This window comes from Saccostrea cucullata, unplaced genomic scaffold, assembly GCF_032062105.1.
Source record: "Saccostrea cucullata isolate Sc308-1 unplaced genomic scaffold, CSIRO_AGI_Scuc_v1 ctg157, whole genome shotgun sequence".
Lineage (NCBI taxonomy): Eukaryota > Metazoa > Mollusca > Bivalvia > Ostreida > Ostreidae > Saccostrea > Saccostrea cuccullata.
The window spans coordinates 884,301-902,604 of NW_026918429.1; the positions used below are offsets into that span (position 1 = coordinate 884,301).

General features: G+C 34.2%; 1 protein-coding gene across 1 annotated transcript in view; it reads right to left on the reverse strand.

Annotated features, from left to right (window-relative positions):
* The window catches only part of LOC134266003 (QRFP-like peptide receptor), a 179,760-nt gene that overhangs the window by 67,568 nt on the left and 93,888 nt on the right, over positions 1 to 18,304 (reverse strand). The window lies entirely within an intron of this gene.

An 18,304-nucleotide genomic window follows, 5' to 3' on the forward strand; every position in this document is an offset into this window, starting at 1 on the left:
CGTTCTAATTTTTGACCCCTATAAAGCGCCATTTTGAATAGAGAAATCGAAAAAAAAATCGATGAGCACAACTTCAATCCTTCTATTATCTGAAATCAGTAGAATTTCGGCTCCAGCTTTAGCCGTCTCTGAGCCTTTGTCTGGAAACGAAAGCCTATAAATTTTCGTTTAAAGGGAAATAACTCAAAACCGGAAGTGACATTTTGAAATTTTAGAAAGAATACTGATAGTTAAGTAACTTCTAGTACCTTTGAAAATTTGAGCGAAATCAGTTGAGAAATGAGTGAGATATTAGGCTTCAAAGTTGGCGTCTAGGAAGTAGAAGGGAAAAAAAAGAATAATAATCTTTACCAACAGAATCAGTAGAAGGTCTTCCGTTGGAAACGGAAGACCTTAATTACACACCGAATTGTCGAAGACGTATTTCAGGTACTTCCAGATCATCACAACGAGAACACGACAGGTGTGACCGGTCGACAGGGGATACTCTTTCTTCATGGCACTTGATTCCACCTCTGATGTTTTATGGCTTCGTGTTCGCTGTTTCTAATTTGTATTGTTGAATGGACTTTTGAGCTTGAATACTGTTTTTATATCCACATACTACATGTAGTTTTCATTTTCTAATTTGTATATTAAGGGTCCTCAACATCATGTGACCTGTGATGTATATGGAGAAAAAGTATCTTTACTTCCAGTTTAGTATCGTTTTCTATATTGTCGATTTCACAGGGAACCGCTTTGAAGCTCTCTAAAGCCAAGGAGGTAGGAAAATCATAAAGATTTTATATTAAACGCTTTAAAGCACCCAAATCTCCGTCAGAAAAAAAGTGCTAAAATGAGAGCGACAATGTAAACAATAAATGTGGGAATTGAAGAGAAGGTCCTCCTGAAGAAATTTAAACAAACCGTTACTGTTTTGCAACAGCGTCATTCATATGTAACGTGTAAGTATGTGTTTTTTTCAATATATATATATATATATATATATATATATATATATATATATATATATATATATATATATATATATATATATATAAGAAATATATATGGCGTTATGAATAGCAATTGCTCTGCTGGCATATTCCATGATGCGCGCTAGCGCATCATGGAAAATATGCCAGCAGAGCTATTGCTATTCATAATGCCATGTTCACTGAATAATCGTTGTTTATTACTTATATTTGCATTCTTTGTTGTTTTTTTTTTTCAAGAATATCAGAGGAAATCCTGACTTACCTAAGGACGCAGCTTCTTGTCCTCAGTAAAGAAAAACATACGGCTTTAAAATCAGTAAACCTGATTAATGCTCCTTTTGTCTAATAAATCACAAACAATTTATAAAGTATTTCCCTCTCAAACACAGTTATCTGGATACAAGCAGCGCCGTCATCACATTTAAGAAATAAATAACAAGTTTATAAACTTCAATGGGAATTGAAGTCTGTATTGATCAAATCCTGTGAAAAGGCCTTCTCAGAAGATTTGATACTAAAATTATCCCGTTTATAAACTTGTTATTTATTACTTATGTATACATTTGAGACAGACAATTGAATATTTTCGAATTTAAATTATTGCACTAACCGTCCGTTGTAGATTTTGAAAAATGACGCAAGTTGTAAATCGGCTTGCATGGCGGTTACGCTTCGAATTCATTAGGCTAAGGAATCTATTTCGAAGGGAATATTTTGTGAAAGGCTACTTTGATCAGTAATAGTGAACAGATTGTTGTCTGGGAATATTTTATTCGTGATAAATGATAATCGATGCTTAAAAGACACAAGAAACACGTCCGAAGTTTGATGATAAAAAGTTGGAGGAATTTTCGTTGGAAAGGGATGGATGGATCCGATGGAAAACTGTCCGAGCCAGTTAATTTGCAATTTGATCAAAAACATTCCACGGTTTCAGTAACTAAAGGCATACTTATCGTAAAACACTGATAAACACGGAGACACTGGCGACAGCTTTACATTGAACTACGAAAACGCCGAGGTGTTTGGCAGCTGTTCATGGCATTATTGCAAACTAAGATATTTTCCAACAGATTTACACATTTATCGTGAGTAAAATTTAAAGATAAAATAAAAGTTTATCATGAAAATTTAACCAAAGGTCTATCCAAAAAATAAGGATGAACGCTAGAGACTGCAGCTGAAAAAGGTGAAGAAAAATGTAAACAAACGCTAGGCTCCTAGTTTTCTCTATGTACACAGGTTGAATCGATAGCCCAAAAACTGTATGAAATACTTATTTACATATAAAATAAAATAATTATCATTTTACTTGCTTATTTTATTCATTTTTATACATGAAAAGCAAGTAGAGCAGGTCATTTTATAATTTATGTACCGGTAGATATTATTGCGCCGTGTGATTAGGTCAAACTCTGACCTGTGACAAACTTCATACAGAATTGAAGATATTTTCTCTCTGTATGTTTATATAATGGAGAGATACCACAAATGTATATATTTTTGTTTTGATGTAGTTGTGACGTCATCGATCAACGTTATGAAAACACTCTGACAAAAATCAATAATTTAACACTATGATGAAAAATGAGAATTTTTTTATCATGATTATTACACCAAAATGCTTTTTTATATATATTTTTTTAGTTTTTCTATTTATTTTTAATAGCTGAAATCATTCTTGAAATAGAAATTTTCTCTTTCTGAATGTTATTTACCCAAGTGTGAAGAGTTATCGTTCTTTGTAAAAATATGCATGATACGAAAAAATAAAAATATGGCAGTTCTCTATGATTTCATAAAGGTTTATTGTACAATTAAATACATTGACCAAAACTGAATTTTTTAAGATATAAATCAGCAATTTTAAATATTCTGAATTTTCTTTTTTTCAAAAAATATTATTAAAAACTTATTTTCATTCCTCTTACGAAACATTTCATATATATACTTCTCAACACATTATGTAAGTGTAGTCGAGATTGTTCTACACGAGAGTGATAGAGCAATTGCACACATATTAGAGGCAATTGCGTCTATAGTCCAAGAAACGCAATTGAAGACCACTTGTTCATAGTGTGAGAGAGGAATAGATACCGTGATTGGGAAGGCCAAAATGGTCAATGGGACTATGGCGCAACTGTCAACATTTTTGATGGGCCATTTCGAAAATAAATGGGCCATCAATATAATCTGAAGGGCCATTTCAAGAAATAACAAAGTGACAAACAAATATGAAATACGAGAGAAAACACGTTTTTAATTAACCGAATCCAATTTTTAATGCATGAAATGCAGTAAATTTAAAGGAGCTTTCTTAGAATATAACTGACCCGTATTTTTTGTTAAAATTACGACAGTTTTGGAAAGGGAATCGCCGTACCATACAAATGAATGAAGTATTGTACCTCATGTAAGTGCTTCGTTTAACCGGAAGTACTTTTTGACAGGTTTCAACCAATGAGATTTGTTGTTTTAAATTGACTGCAGTTAAAACGAAAGTAAAACAAGAAAGAAAGTTGTACACAAAATATTTCCAAATAACATCGCTAAAAATTGAATGCGCACCTTGGCGCCATGATTGATTGATTTAATGCGCCATTTTTCACTTCAATGCGACTATGGCGCGTGGCGCAAGCCCTTCCCAATCACTGTAGATATGCAAATATATATATTTATCTCATACGTGTTTGTGATACAGGCCGTTGGATAAACTGGGTAGATGCTTTATCAATAGCACTTCCGGTTTTGACACGAACCCTCGCTTCAAGATTTTACTTTATTGAAACTTTTATTTGTGAAAATTGTTGCCCTTATAAAATGAATGATAAAGGGTAGCAATATCGTTAAAAGCAAGATGTCAATGAAGTGTCTTATTTGATCAAGGAACCCGTTGGCTATTTTGCAGATACCCCCCCCCCCCCCCCCCCCCCCCCCTTAGATCGTTTTCGGAGAAAGTAAAGCCTACATGTACCAGTTAAGTTGTTGTTATAAGACTCCTTTGACATCTTTAACAATGCTTTCTTATATTATACTACGTATGCCTACCTAGTAATGTGGGTGTAACTTACCATGGATCAGCAAACAATCTAGACAAAGTCTAGGCCCCTAGCCTTGCCTAGCACGATTTGTACTGCCATCGTAAAAAGAGTTGATTTTCACGATCCCCATAGTCCTAACAACTTTCAGTCAGAAATTCGTTTGATGTAAAGCTCCAGCAATTTTCACATGATGTTTTCAAAGACACAGATAGCAAATATTCTAAATTTTGAACTCGATCTACTTTCTCTCGACGCATGTAAACATCAACGGTGCTACGTCATCAAGTTATACGTCATCAATTTGATTTTGGCAGTCATTCAGGTAGTTTCGCAGGGGAAGTCTCAAAGTTTTGTTAAAACGAAAGTCGTATGAGATAAATAGAACATCTATAATTGTGTGATTTGATATTGGCTTTATCCAACTCGTTGAAATGGTGTATATTCGCTCGGCAAGCCTCGCGAATATATACACCATTTCAACTCGTTGGATAAAGCCAATATCAAATCACACAATATAGATATCCTCTATATATACACACGTAAATAGGAAAAATATGACGTTGATTAATAATAATCGTCTCTTTTTAAAGAAGTATCAGCTGATCACATTTGCCTTTCCGCGATATAGATAGAAATGAGATTGTGTCTGGAAACAAATTGATGAACAAATGATTAATACGATGTATACATTTTTAGGTCGTGTTGATGAACATTCATCTTTTATTGAGAAATAGCGAAGAAGATGAATATCATGTCAGCGAAGACGATGATGACGAACTTGACGATGATGATATTTTACAAGATGATGATTACCTAAGATTTCATGAGGGAAAGACAGACTTTTCCATTGAAGGTGAAAAGTAGCTGAGTGATATATCATTTGCATGTTCATGCATTGACCTTTATACTAGTATATATTTATTCATTGAACACGTCCACTCCAAAGACTATTTCTACCATCGTAGCTATTAATATTATTTATTACCTAATCCAATGAATTTTGTTGTTTTATTATAAATTAAATATTTTCATCTATTCTGTATGTGTTTTCAGTTTTTCTTATCTTTTCAAACCGATCTATTGACTGGCGATCTATTGACCGGTCAATAGACTGCACGTTCTATTGACCGGCGACGTATTTCGGAAAAAAACGATCCCGGTTTCAAATTAAGTTGTTTGTAACACTGCACAGACATGGTAAATAATCATCTTATTTGATCTTTCGACATTGGTTTTAAAAATTATGTGGTTTCAATGGTCGTATATTTTATTTAATGAGAGTTACTTTTAATTTATACACTGTGGGTCATGGAGACCATTCCTTCGGGTGAGACCTATCAACCAAGGTACGCCCCGTGTCGCAGTAGGTGCACTGCTGGCACGAAAAAGGTCCCTCTCCACCGGCAAGTGGTGGCGTCTCCATATAAGTGAAAAAAATTTGAGAGGAATGTAAACAACAGTCCATACAATCAATCTTTAATTAATATTAAAGATGCACCATATCTAGGTATAAATTTGTACAATATGGTACACTGTACGGGATTCTTCTGTACTGAATATACAATTGTGAACACTTAATACGGAAAATAAAATTAGGTAATAAAACAATTATTTAATGCCTGAGTGTGCATTGCCCTCGGCCGCTGGCCTCGGGCAATAGAACACAGAGCTGTTCCCTGCACCTCGGGAAAAAAATTTTCTATTGACTGCTCAGGCATTAAATAATTGTATATTGTTATACCCTTATAAATATCATTCTATTTATTTATTACTGATAAAAAGTCCAACAAAGGAACTGTTTATTACGTCGGTCTAACAATTTCACTATTGACCGGTCTTACATAAGAATTGTTAGACCGCAACGTCACTCGTCTGTTACGTCATAATTAATTAATCATCGTGAAATATCGGCTACGCGAAAATAGCCGAAGTTAAGAGCTTCAAGAGTTGTTGCATACAGCTAGGTAAAGAAGAAGGGAAGAGTATATTTTGTGATAAATAATTTTTGCGATACAATAGATACATAATGGATTTTTTTCTTTCTCAGCGCTTGATGTGTTATATTTACTGAAGAAGCCATAATTTTCCATGCAAAATAATTGATAATATAGCGTGTATTGATTAAATTGATCACTCTTAAGTGAGCAGTGAAGGGTATAACAACACAGTTATAGACTGGGTATAACATAATTGTGAATAATGCCTGCGGCCTGCAACATTTTCACCTTCAGGTCCAACAAAATACATACCCAGTCAATAACTTAGACCGTTCGGTGTTTTGGCCAAAAATGCAGATAATACAAAAATTAATTAAAACTAGTTACTTAGAGTAGGTAGAAATAGTCTTTGGACTGGACCTGTTGAAAAGTTCATTTAATTCTTAGGCCGGAGTGTAGTGGAATTGTCTCTACTGGGCAAAAAATTGGATGAAGGCTGTTCTAAATGTCATAGCATGTTGAAATTATCATCATGCATTGGTGAGACAAGATATGGATTAGGTAAAATACATTTCATTTTTGATGATGATTTTGTACAAATATATTCCAAGTATATCAAGTATTTAATCTTCTACTTACATCAATTTTATATATATTAGGAAGTAATCTTCACATAAAATGTGAAAAGTGTAGTCAAATCAACTACATCCCCACAGGAAAGAAACATGGAGGGACAATATGTGATGTGAATACTAAATTAGGAGCAGGTACAATATATATTCCTCTATGTTTATGAAGTATCTTAATTTTGTATACAATCTCAAAGAAGTTCTGTAATGCCAATATTATACCTTTATGTTGTACATAATCTTTTTTGATGTGGACAGTGGTACATGTTTTTTAAAATCTATTTCTATATAGCAATACTATTTTGTGGTCTTGTAGAAACTATCATAAACAATCTTTTTGCTGCTCTGAACCTCCCATATGTATCTCCAACTACTTTAAAAAGAAGAGAAAGAGAAACAGGCCATATATTTGAAGCAGTTACAGATAAGACTTGTGATGCTGCAATCACAGAGGAAAAAGAAAGGTATACCAGCATGAATTTTACTGTCTGTTCACTGCTATGCTTTCTTAAGGTCTTCCGTCTTCACGGAAGACCTAGCGTGAAGACCTAGTGATTCTACGGTTTCTTCTTATTATTTTCCCCCCAAAATTTTGTGCAGGCGATTTCTCGAAAACTTTTCAGTGGTTTTCAGTGAAACTTTCAGGAATTATGTGTCATTATATGAAGTTTTGGCATGACAAGAGAAATTTGGAATACTCACCTTCGGTTTCAAGACATTGACAGTTTTCTGATTATAAAAAGTTTTAGTTCACCTTTTTTTCAAAAATGGCATAAGATATCAACTGGAGACTTATAAGAGATAATAGATGATGACTTTTAGATATGCTGAATCACCTTTTCGTGCGTCGTTATTACTTCCGGTTGCTATCGGAAGCGAAATGAAAAAGTCCATATTTTCTAACTTTTTTGTTTTTCAATATTTTTTCATTTATTTTTGGAATGTTAATAGAAACCTTTCTTATAATGCTTACTGTATAATTTGTTTGAATATTGATAAATCCAAACTCTAGATATTAACATTTAAAAATCTGAAGCGGGTCCAAAATGGCGGCTGTCTCTGTCAACTCTAACATTGCGCAAGTCAGGGTTTACGGAGGCAGTCGAGCGTTTGTTTCAACGGAAGTAACCTTAGGATGAATGAAATGTAAGGGAATAATTGGATCGTTACGTCGTAGTTAGTTGCAATTCTGTGTCAAACTAAGTTTTAATCCATAGTCGTCTCAAACGTCTTCTGTAATTAGCTTTGGCTGGTTCTCAGAGAAGAAAAAGAAAAGACTATATACGCAAAAAGCAAAATATACTAGGTATCGTATTTCATTATCACATATATGTGATAATGAAATACGATACCAAGTATATTTTGCTTTTTGCGGAAAATCAGATTTTAAATCATACTTATTAGTTATTGTTTTAAGAAACAATATCGATGTATATAGTAAGTATCAGACGTAACCACTGTTTTGCGCTTGCAGACTTGTGTCATATTAAACAGATAAAAGACAAATGTAAGAAACATTTTTTTAAAAGATCGTTGAATGGAGTTTATATTAACATTATTGTCTTAAAGATCTGATTTAAGTTATTGAACATAAATGTGATCTGATTCCTTGACCGTCGTAGGGCGACACATGTTTTTCGGCGAAACATTTCAACCTTTTCATGAAAGTTTAACTAGTCGGGATCGTTCACTATGGGGATAAACAGGAAATTGAAAAGAGGTTAAATTTTTTTAGCAGTTTTACTTATTTAGTGTTACTTTTCTATATACGATATGGAATGTGTTAAATATACTTTCTTGACCTTTTCTTGACCATTTAAGCTATAAGAATGTTCTTTTTTTAATTTCCGTTGAAGCTATCACACCTTAATGGAACATTCCAAAGAAAAGGCTCGAAGATTTATTCGTGACTTTTGTCGAAAAATTATGAATAGTGGCCCGTCTTTCATCATTCTAGGACAAATGTTCTGTTGGTCCCCATAGAATAATAGGAAGCTCTTTGGATTTTCGCGCTGGCGACACGGGTTCAACCCTCTTTGTTTCCATAAAAAGTTTTATCACTTTTTTCAGTTCGATTTTTCGTTTTTTTTTTGTTTTTTTTTTTAGAATCGAACGAAAGACCTCTCGTTGCTCGCAACGAGTTTCTTTGCTAGTTATTTATAATGATTACTAAAATATATCAGCATGGTTTCAATATAAGGTTTTGTACAATAGATGTGAGGGTCCAGAAAATTACACAGCTTCATTTGATGCTAAATGGCAAACTAGAGGCAGTGGAAAAAAATTATCTTGTTTGTCAGATAGATGCATTACTTTTGATATTTATACTGTCAAATTTGCTTTAAACATCATTGCATAAGGACATTTTGTTAGTGTAACAATATTTAGAATATGTGTAGTAAAATTATATTATTTATTTCTCACAGGACATGCAAGCATGATAGGATATAGTACTGGCAAGGTAATATCATATTCTGTGCGGTGTAAAAAATGTAGATCGTGTGAACAGGATGAAAATAATAATGACCACGATTGTCGTAAAAACTGGGACAAGTCAGCAAAAGCCATGGAGTCAGATATGGCGATCCAGATGCTTCACGAACTGAAAGGAGAGGACTTTAATGTCAAAAATTTAATAATGGTACATGACACCACTACAATAGCTAAAGCAAAATCTGAATTTGATCCTTCCATCCAAAAATTTGCTGACTTTAACCACACCAAAAAAAATTTACAAACAGATTATATATGAATTGAAGAAAAACAAAAGGTATGAGATTCTTGGATCCAAGACTAACAAACACTTGAGCAAAATGCTTTTCATATGCTGTGAAATCTCAGAATGATGGCTGAAAAAGAATTTAGACTCCATACCACATCATATTTGCTTGGAGACCATTCATTCTGTTATATTCAGTGGTGCAAGTATATGGAAGATCCTCATAATTACAAACCCCGGAATCTTCCATATGGAAAATATTTATCTGGAGATGATTTACTTGAGATTTAATGGCAGTATTTTCCAGTAATGCTGGAAAACTGTAAGATGGGTAGTACGCAAAGCAATGCAAATTTTAACAGAGTTGTTGCTGCTAAGAATCCAAAGAAACATTTCTATGGTGGATCAGAAAGCACATCTTTCCGTGTTGCAGCAGCTGTGGCACAGAAAAATATTGGACATGATTCATTGTCCAAGGTAAACTATTGTTTAAAAATTCTAAAATTTCAAAATATATTAAATGGTGTTTTATGTTGCTGCAGTTCTATTCAACTCTATCATAGGTGTTTGAAGGCCTGTTACTTTCTCCTGGAAAATGCACAGAAACTCACGTCAACGAATGAAACGTAAACGCGTAAAAGAAAGAAATAGGAAAAAAGTGTTGATTTTAAGAGAAGACGGTTTCAACTGAGAAATGCTAAATCAACTCAAGTAAGTCAAAATGCCAATGTAACACGTAATTCTGATCACCATCTATTTTTATTATTACATAGATCCCTTATTAGTAGCAGTTATAAAGGTCAAGTTCAGTAGCATAAAATAAAATGCAATATTCAATTCCTGTGTGTGTGTATTTTGAGTATGGAGCTGAATAAATATATTTAATTTTATACATGTACATATAACATAGTTTGTATTGATTTCATTTTCTAAATTTTTTATATACAGGTCTTCACATCTGATATTAAAGAAGGGCCAACTTATGAGTCTGGTGTTGACCTTTCTTAAAAAACCACCAGCTTGGAAGAAATTCCGGATATTGCTCCAGCTCCATCTTTGGAAAACTGTAATCCCATGCCCAACTACAGTTTTCTATATTTTGATTTAGAAACAACTGGCTTTGGTAAGTGATAAATCACAAACTGTATATGAAAAATTTATGTATGACATATGTGTTAAAAATAATTTTTTTCTATTTTTACATTATGAGACAGCACTTTTTCAATCTGCCTTTACAATCATGGCATTTTTGCCCTGCTTAGAGTGAGCGAAGTGGTGGAATTAGGTGTTGACCATGTTTCTTTATCAGTAGATACTATTTCTATTTTTATAAAAACATCGAAGACTGATCAGTCTGCATGTAGAATTATTCTGCCCTACCGAACTATATTCAGAAGGTGTCTTTCTTTTCACACATGAACTCGAAACCATTAATCCAATACCAATTTTCGTCTATGTTGAACAAGGCTTTACAATTTTTAGATATTCATTCATCTTCATTTAAGACACATTCGTTTCGGATTGGGGGTGCAACTTCTTGAACATCAAAGGTTATACTGAGGAGCCTAATAAGAAGATTGGAAGATGGCATTCAGTTGCCTACAAATCTTATATAAGGCCATTGTCATGTAAAAATTAAGTAGTCAATTAGTTACATGATGCGTATTGAAAATTAATTATCTAATTTAAGGATCACCATCTTCCATCAACTTCAATTTTGATTTGTTCATGCTACTTTACTCATTTCAATTTGTTTATAGATTCCATTTGGATCATAGGTTCATCCATATTTCATTGGGCCAATCTCTACGCAAAGAATTTGAATCAAGACCATCTTTGTATGGAGTCATTCACCATATTATGGCACAGGATTCGGGGTATGGTTTGGGAGCAGTTATATCCAACAATTCAATTTCTGTTGTCAAGGAACAAAGCTCCAAAGATTATTGTCAGTCACTGTGGTAGCAACAATATAGGTCGACTTCATAACACATTAAGAGGCCTCAAAAAATTTTTCAAATCCATTTTAGCAGACATTGCTCATCTACTCCCCTATACTGTTTTGATTTGGTCTCATATTTTGCCACGCTATAGTTGGGTCAATTGCCTTGTGAGAAATGCAGACGTAGAATTAATAGTGCATGTGCAACATTTGGCCTTTCATTGGATACCAACAATTTTGACCTTGACGATTTCCGTACTTATGAAAAAACTTTAACCTTGACCATAACTTTTGAATGGTAAGGGCTGGGGCTTTTACACTTCACATATGTAATCTTTGTGAGAAGACCTTTCCTTGGATACCAAGAACTTTGACCCTTTGACCTTGACGTTTGACCTACTTTTCAAATATCTTGCCCATAACTATTGAACGGTTAGGGTTAGTAGGCCTTTCAACTGCCGCTAGGGGTCGGTGTTATGAACGATAACTCACTGCTGAAACTGTTTAGAGCAGGCTCGGGGTATCTAACTGTTAACACGCAAGGCAGTTTTTAGCATTTCCCAAGTGTTTCTTTGCTCTCAGAAGAATACAGTGGTTTTAAAATTTAGCACCAATGTTAAACTTATTTACTGTATAGTTGCGGACACGGGTTTACTGCATATAATTAAAATTTTTAATTAAAATAAAAAGTGAAATCTACCCTCCTTCTCAGTTCTAACCTATTTAAATTTCTATACTCGGTCGTTCCCCTTCGTGCTTAGTAACACAAATTAGATGATCAATTGTTGCATTTACTTGTAAAAATATATAGAATTACACAGGAAGCGAAAAAGCGCGAACACAAAAAACATGACATTAAATTTTCTTCTTCATAATAATCGTCAAAGAGAGTTAAAACTATTGAATATAGTCTGTTCCCCATTCATTTGACCCTGTTATTTCAGGTAGAGTGAAGGCATTCTCTTTCTCTTGGTCAAAACTTTTTGTGTACAAAACAATGTAAGGAACCCTTTTGTGTATATAACAATACCAATGCTGAAGCAGCCTATATGTCATTCTTATAAACGATAACTCATAAATCGGCACTAAGTTGGTCATTTTTCACACCTGAGTTACCTGTCCTTAAACACAACATCGGAAAAGTCAATTATAAATGATTAAACTTTTTAATGAGGTAATTAAAAGTATGCACAAGTTATTATCTTTTTTGATAATTTTATGTACCTATAAATCTATCTATACAATGTTTTTTACCATATGTGCAACTTGAAAAATTAGTTGAAAGGCCTAGGGTTAGGGTTTTCATCCTTCACATATGTATTACTTGTGACTTTTCTTAAGAAATAAACAACTCAGATCCTTTTACCCTGGAGTTTGACCTACCTTTCAAAAATTTATCCTTGACAATAACTTTTCAACAGGCGGTGCTAGGGATTTTGTATTTCACAATTGTATTTCTTGTCTAAAAACACTACTTTGGGTAATAATATATTTCATTTGCATTTAAGAAAAGTTAAATCTTTGTCATGTTGCCATACGGGGTCATCACTGTTCCACAAACATATCTTGTTCCTTATATTGAGAAGAGATTACCTGTGACAAGAAATTTCCGAGCATGCTATGATTTCTTACCCCTTGACCTGACCTTGACCTTCACGACTGACCTTATTTTAAAAAAAATCAACTTCAATGATTACCGTCTTCCTTGGAAGACGGTATTATATAGTTGAAGTTCGTCTCTTTTGTGATTGGTAGAAATTGCATTATGAGAAAATTTTCAATTATTTCATTGGTTGAAATGTTGTTCAAGGCAAGGGTGATAACTTTCTGATGATCTAATTTTCGTACGACTTAACAATTTTGCAAGATTTTCAATCTTAAAAAAAATGACAAAACGAACAACAAAATCAGCAGTAATTAAATTCTTAATAACATGATATTCTTTATAGCAATAACTTAAAAAGTCTCTTTAATTTCATTGTAAATAAATTTTATTTTTATTGCTTGCAGGCTTTACAATTTTTTATTATTCTTTTCCCCTTTCTTGTTTGAAGAAGGTAACAACCGAGGTTTGCCAAAAGCTCTCGGCCAGTCAAAGTTCACGGAGATGACCGAGCGACAACCGTGCATAGGCGCTCCCCATGTAATTCTGTAAATGACGTTTGATAAGTATATATATAGGTCTACCCCTCTATACTATAAAATAAACGGTTATTTTACAGTATAGAGGGGTAGACCTATATATATATACTTATCATACGGCATTTACAGAATTACATTGGGAGCGCCTATGCAACCGTGGTAGGGCTAATGCCAGTAAAAAGCTAATGTAGAAATACAAAATCAAGAAATTAAAAAGAATTATAGGACCTGATAGGTATAGATCAGTTTAAAGTTGCTAAAGACGGTAAGCTATATTAAAAAACTCTACTTGTAAATAAATGACATATGATAGGGTGTTCATGTTAGACACGTCATGTCATACAAAAATGACATCTCACCCACAGATACCGAAAGCGGGGGACCACAATTCTTTAAATTTGCTTGTCTATGTTGTCTATGTTGTCTCTTAATAAGTGTCTGCATATGTTTGTGAATGTAAAGTACATGTCCTTTTTGCATATAAACAGCAGACAAAAGTAAGTATGTGTAGTCATATGACAGCTTTGTTTTTTATTCATTAATTCATATTTTTATTTTATAGCTATATATTCATTTTTCCTTCTCATTTATGTGTTGTTTAAATTTTCTATGTTGTCTGTACTGTCTGCATATGTTTGTGTATGTAAAGTACATCATCTATCTGTGTACTGTGCATGCAAGTTTCCCACTATATAGCACATGATATTTTTTATTTTATGATCATCATCAAAACATTAATTATTTGATTGATCTATATTTATTATTTTACTTAGCACTTAAATATTTAACAGTGAATTTTCTTTGAAAAAGTTCAAATCACTTGCTCAGATTTGCTTTAATGTAACACTTAGTTGCTTTTCTGTATGTCATAAAAGTTACAATATCATTTGTAGTTTCTTTTCATGTCAAAAAGAACCGAAATGTTTTTTTTTTTAATGCGGTGTCCACCCAGTGTTTTTGAGACCTTGGTAACAGGAAAGATAACTCTTAAAAAGGAACTTTGAAACTATAAATTTTGAAAATAATTTTTTATTTATAATTTGCATCAATTTTATTCAATTTCATGTGTTATTTCATGTCATCAACTTCTCTTGTATATTTTCAGAAGGATATCCGAATATTTCAGATGCAAATTTAAGAGAAAATGCCTTATTTCATTTTTTTGACGAATTTTATTAATTTCTAATAAAAGAAGAGGCCCACGGGCCTTATAGGTCACCTGAATATTGTGTAACAACTTTCAAACAATTAAATTTGGTTCGTGTTTTAAACCAGAGGCCATGAAATTCACAATTCACAATTTTGAAAGAGGCACCATTGCTTATCATAATTATTAATTTAGCATGCTTACTCTATTTACTTAATACCCAGAGGTAGATCAGAGTAACAAAGAGAAAATGCACTTCCTCTTTATACCCAGTTGTGCACCTCACCCCAAAGGAACCACTGACCCAGGGGCCACATATTTCAAAATTTTGCAAATTTTATCATAAAATGGTTGATTAATACCAAAGAGCAGATTTCAAAGCATTAATTTATTTTCAGACTATGTAAACCCCCACCCCCCTCTGACCCAGGGGGCATAAAAAACCACTTTGCTAGATGCACCTTTCTTCATCATAAATATATATACTTGGATCATTGGCATAAAACCCATAGGCAAAGGAAAATATTTTCAAAGAATTAATGTATTTTTGCTATAAAATCAATAGAGTCCCGCCCTAACACAAGAACACCTGACCCTGGGGCCATGAAATTCACAATTTTGGAAGAGACACCCTTGCTCTTCATAACTATGTGCTTGGTTAGTTTATTTAATACTCGGGAGCCGAGAAGAAGATTTTCAAAGAAATAATGCATTTTCAATATATGATCAATAGAGCTCCGCCCTAACACCAGAACCCTTGACCCTGGGGCCATATAATTCACAATTTTATAGGAGGCACTCTTGATCTTCATAACTATGTACTTAGCTAGTTTATTTAATACCCAGAAGCAGAGTAGAAGATTTTCAAAGAAATAATGCATTTTCACTATATAATCTAAATAGCCCCGCCCTAGCACTAGAAACCCTGACCCTGGGGCCATAAAATTCACAATTTTGGAAGAGGCACTCTTGCTCATCATAACTATGTACTTAGTTTGTTTAATACCCAGGAGCAGAGAAGAAGATTTTCAAAGAAATAATGCATTTTCACTATATAATCTATATAGCCCCGCCCTAGCACTAGAACCCCTTGACCCTGGGGCCATGAATTTCACAATTTTGGTAGAGGACTCAACGCTCATGACGTTCATACCAACAGTGTGCCTGCTTGATGTCCAGGAGTAAAGAAGAAGATTTTTAAAGATTGCAATAATTTTAGTCGTTTCGGCCCCACCGCTCAGACCCCAGGGGGGCGGGGACAATGAAATTCACAATTTTTGTTCCCCTTCACCCATAGATGCTGTATACCAAATTTGGTTGAAATTAGTTCAGTGGTTTCAGAGAAGAAGCTGAAAATGTTCAAATGTTAACACACGACGCACGACGACGGACGGAAACGGATAGCAATAGGTAACCTGAGTTACTCAGTGACCTAAAAATGACATCATCGCAAACCACGGCCAAAATGTACGCTCCTCTCCCATCTGGCCGTGGTTGAACGAGGAGAGAATTCTTCGTAGCTCATTAAAATATTGACCAATGCGAGTAAAGCATTATCGGATGATGAACTTTATCGCGACCTTTCAATATCCAATTGCAGTATAGGAAATAGTTCTTGTATACTGTTGACGTCAGTTGTTGATTTCGATTGCGATGGAAACAAAACATGCCACTGACTGAATATGACGTCACAATAGCGAGGCGTAAATATTCATGATTACGACACTTTTTGTGATCAAGCAGCCACGGGTAGGATAGAGCTATATATGCGGACTCCGGACCGTGGCTTGAGACGATGTAAAAATGATGACTTCATAAATTTAGTTTTTGTTATTTTTTAATTAGATAAGTAGTAAGTATGAGGATGAAAATAACTCGTAGGTGCTATTAATGAAGACTTGTTGAAAAAAATATTCTTTATACTTTTTAAATATTATCTTTAAAAAATCATATAAAATACATAACAACACCTATTCATTTTCAAATGATTGATTTATTTGCGAAATTTTATATGCTTTTTAATATAAGAACACAAGCTGAAGGTGTGTGGAGGACCCTTAAGTAAGTTTTAGGTTGTATAACAGGCTGTCAGTGCTGAATGAAAAAAATGCATAGGCGTCGGAACGGGGGGGGGGGGGGGGGGGGGGGGGCCCCCCCCCCACTTTTTTTTCCAAATATATACTTAGTATAGACATTGAACATTGTTTCGTATGTTTAGCCCCCCCCCCCCAACTTTCCACAGACACGTCGCAGTGTTTGTTAAAAATGGTGAAAGTGGTGGTGTTTAAAATTTTGGTACTGAAGTTCGACCCCCCCCCCCCCCCCCCCCCCCCCAACGAAATAGGATTTTCATGTTTGGGAAATGGACATTCCCTATTTTATTCGTTTTTTTTTTTTTTTTGCTTGTCAGGTTTTTTTTAATTTTTTTTTTTAGACTTAGCCCCCCCCCCCACTTTCAATTTGCTTCCGACGCCAATGAAATGCTCAATGTTTTGTTTTTTTTCTCAAATAAGAACATAAAGTGGCATCTAGATCTATAACAACACCCTGGGGAAGCATCTTTATTTCATTAAGAAATGCATTGTAATTTCTTAGTTACTGTTACTGAAAGATGCACCGAGGGTGGGTTTTAAATGGACTTCTTGAACAGTGTTATATGTGTAAACAACTTTATCTGTCCTTAAAAATTATAAAAGTACCTTACAATTAAGGGAGATAATGTAATAATGCAAATATTTTTCTAAATCATCAATGATAAGTTTTTGTGCCTAAAAAGAACTGATAAAATCGGAATTATACCCATCATCCTTTCCCATTTATATTTGAAATTCCGATAACAGGCAATCCACGATGTGGTCCAAGTTCGACGATCTTATCGGAAACTAAACAATAACGTAGATTTATGGTTACGGGTAATTCGGAGCTGTAATTTGTCATATTTTTTAGTATCGAGTTTGTTTGAAGCACTAAACATTCGCATTTTACATCATTGAAAGGTGTTTTTAAATTCCTTTTTTCTGCAAATGATTTCTTGTACTATTATTTTTGCACTTGCACGGTAAGGCTGTCTAAGCTCTTATATATGTTTAACCTCACCCGTGCGCGTGGGTTTCGCAGAAATTAGTACATTGAAAAGAGGAGCTTACTTTCACTTTAAGCACTCAAAATGTATCGGTAGACATTTGCCTCCCCCCTCCCCTAGCATGTTTGTACTTCGTTTATCATTTAAAACGCAGGTACTAGTTTCTTTTATAGGACACCTCCACAATGAACCTAAATCAATATGTATCACACATCCTTAGTTGAAACATTATTATTTTAATAATTCGTACATTTTTAACCTACTTTCATAAGCCAAAGTTCGATTTGAGATACTTTTTTTCTTTACCATAGGCGTAGTCACAGGGGGGGCAGCGGGGGCACTAGCCCCCCCACTTTCAGATCTGGGGGGGCAAGAGTATGTCTGTGCCCCCCCACTTTTTAAAGAAGAACAAAATCACAGCTATTTTTCCCCAACATTACCTTCATTATAGGAAATATTGAATGGATCCCCACCCACTTTTTGACCCTTGTACAATTGGATTTGAAATTAACTTGCCTTTGAAAAAGTTGGCCTCACATTATCATCAAATGGGCGACGGGGTGTCATTTAGTGAGCCCAGTGCTCACAGTGCCTCTATTTTTTTTCTCGAACATCGCCATATTACATTTCAATACATTTTAAAGAATACTGTAACATCAATTTCCGATTAGCTTTTCACGAGGCT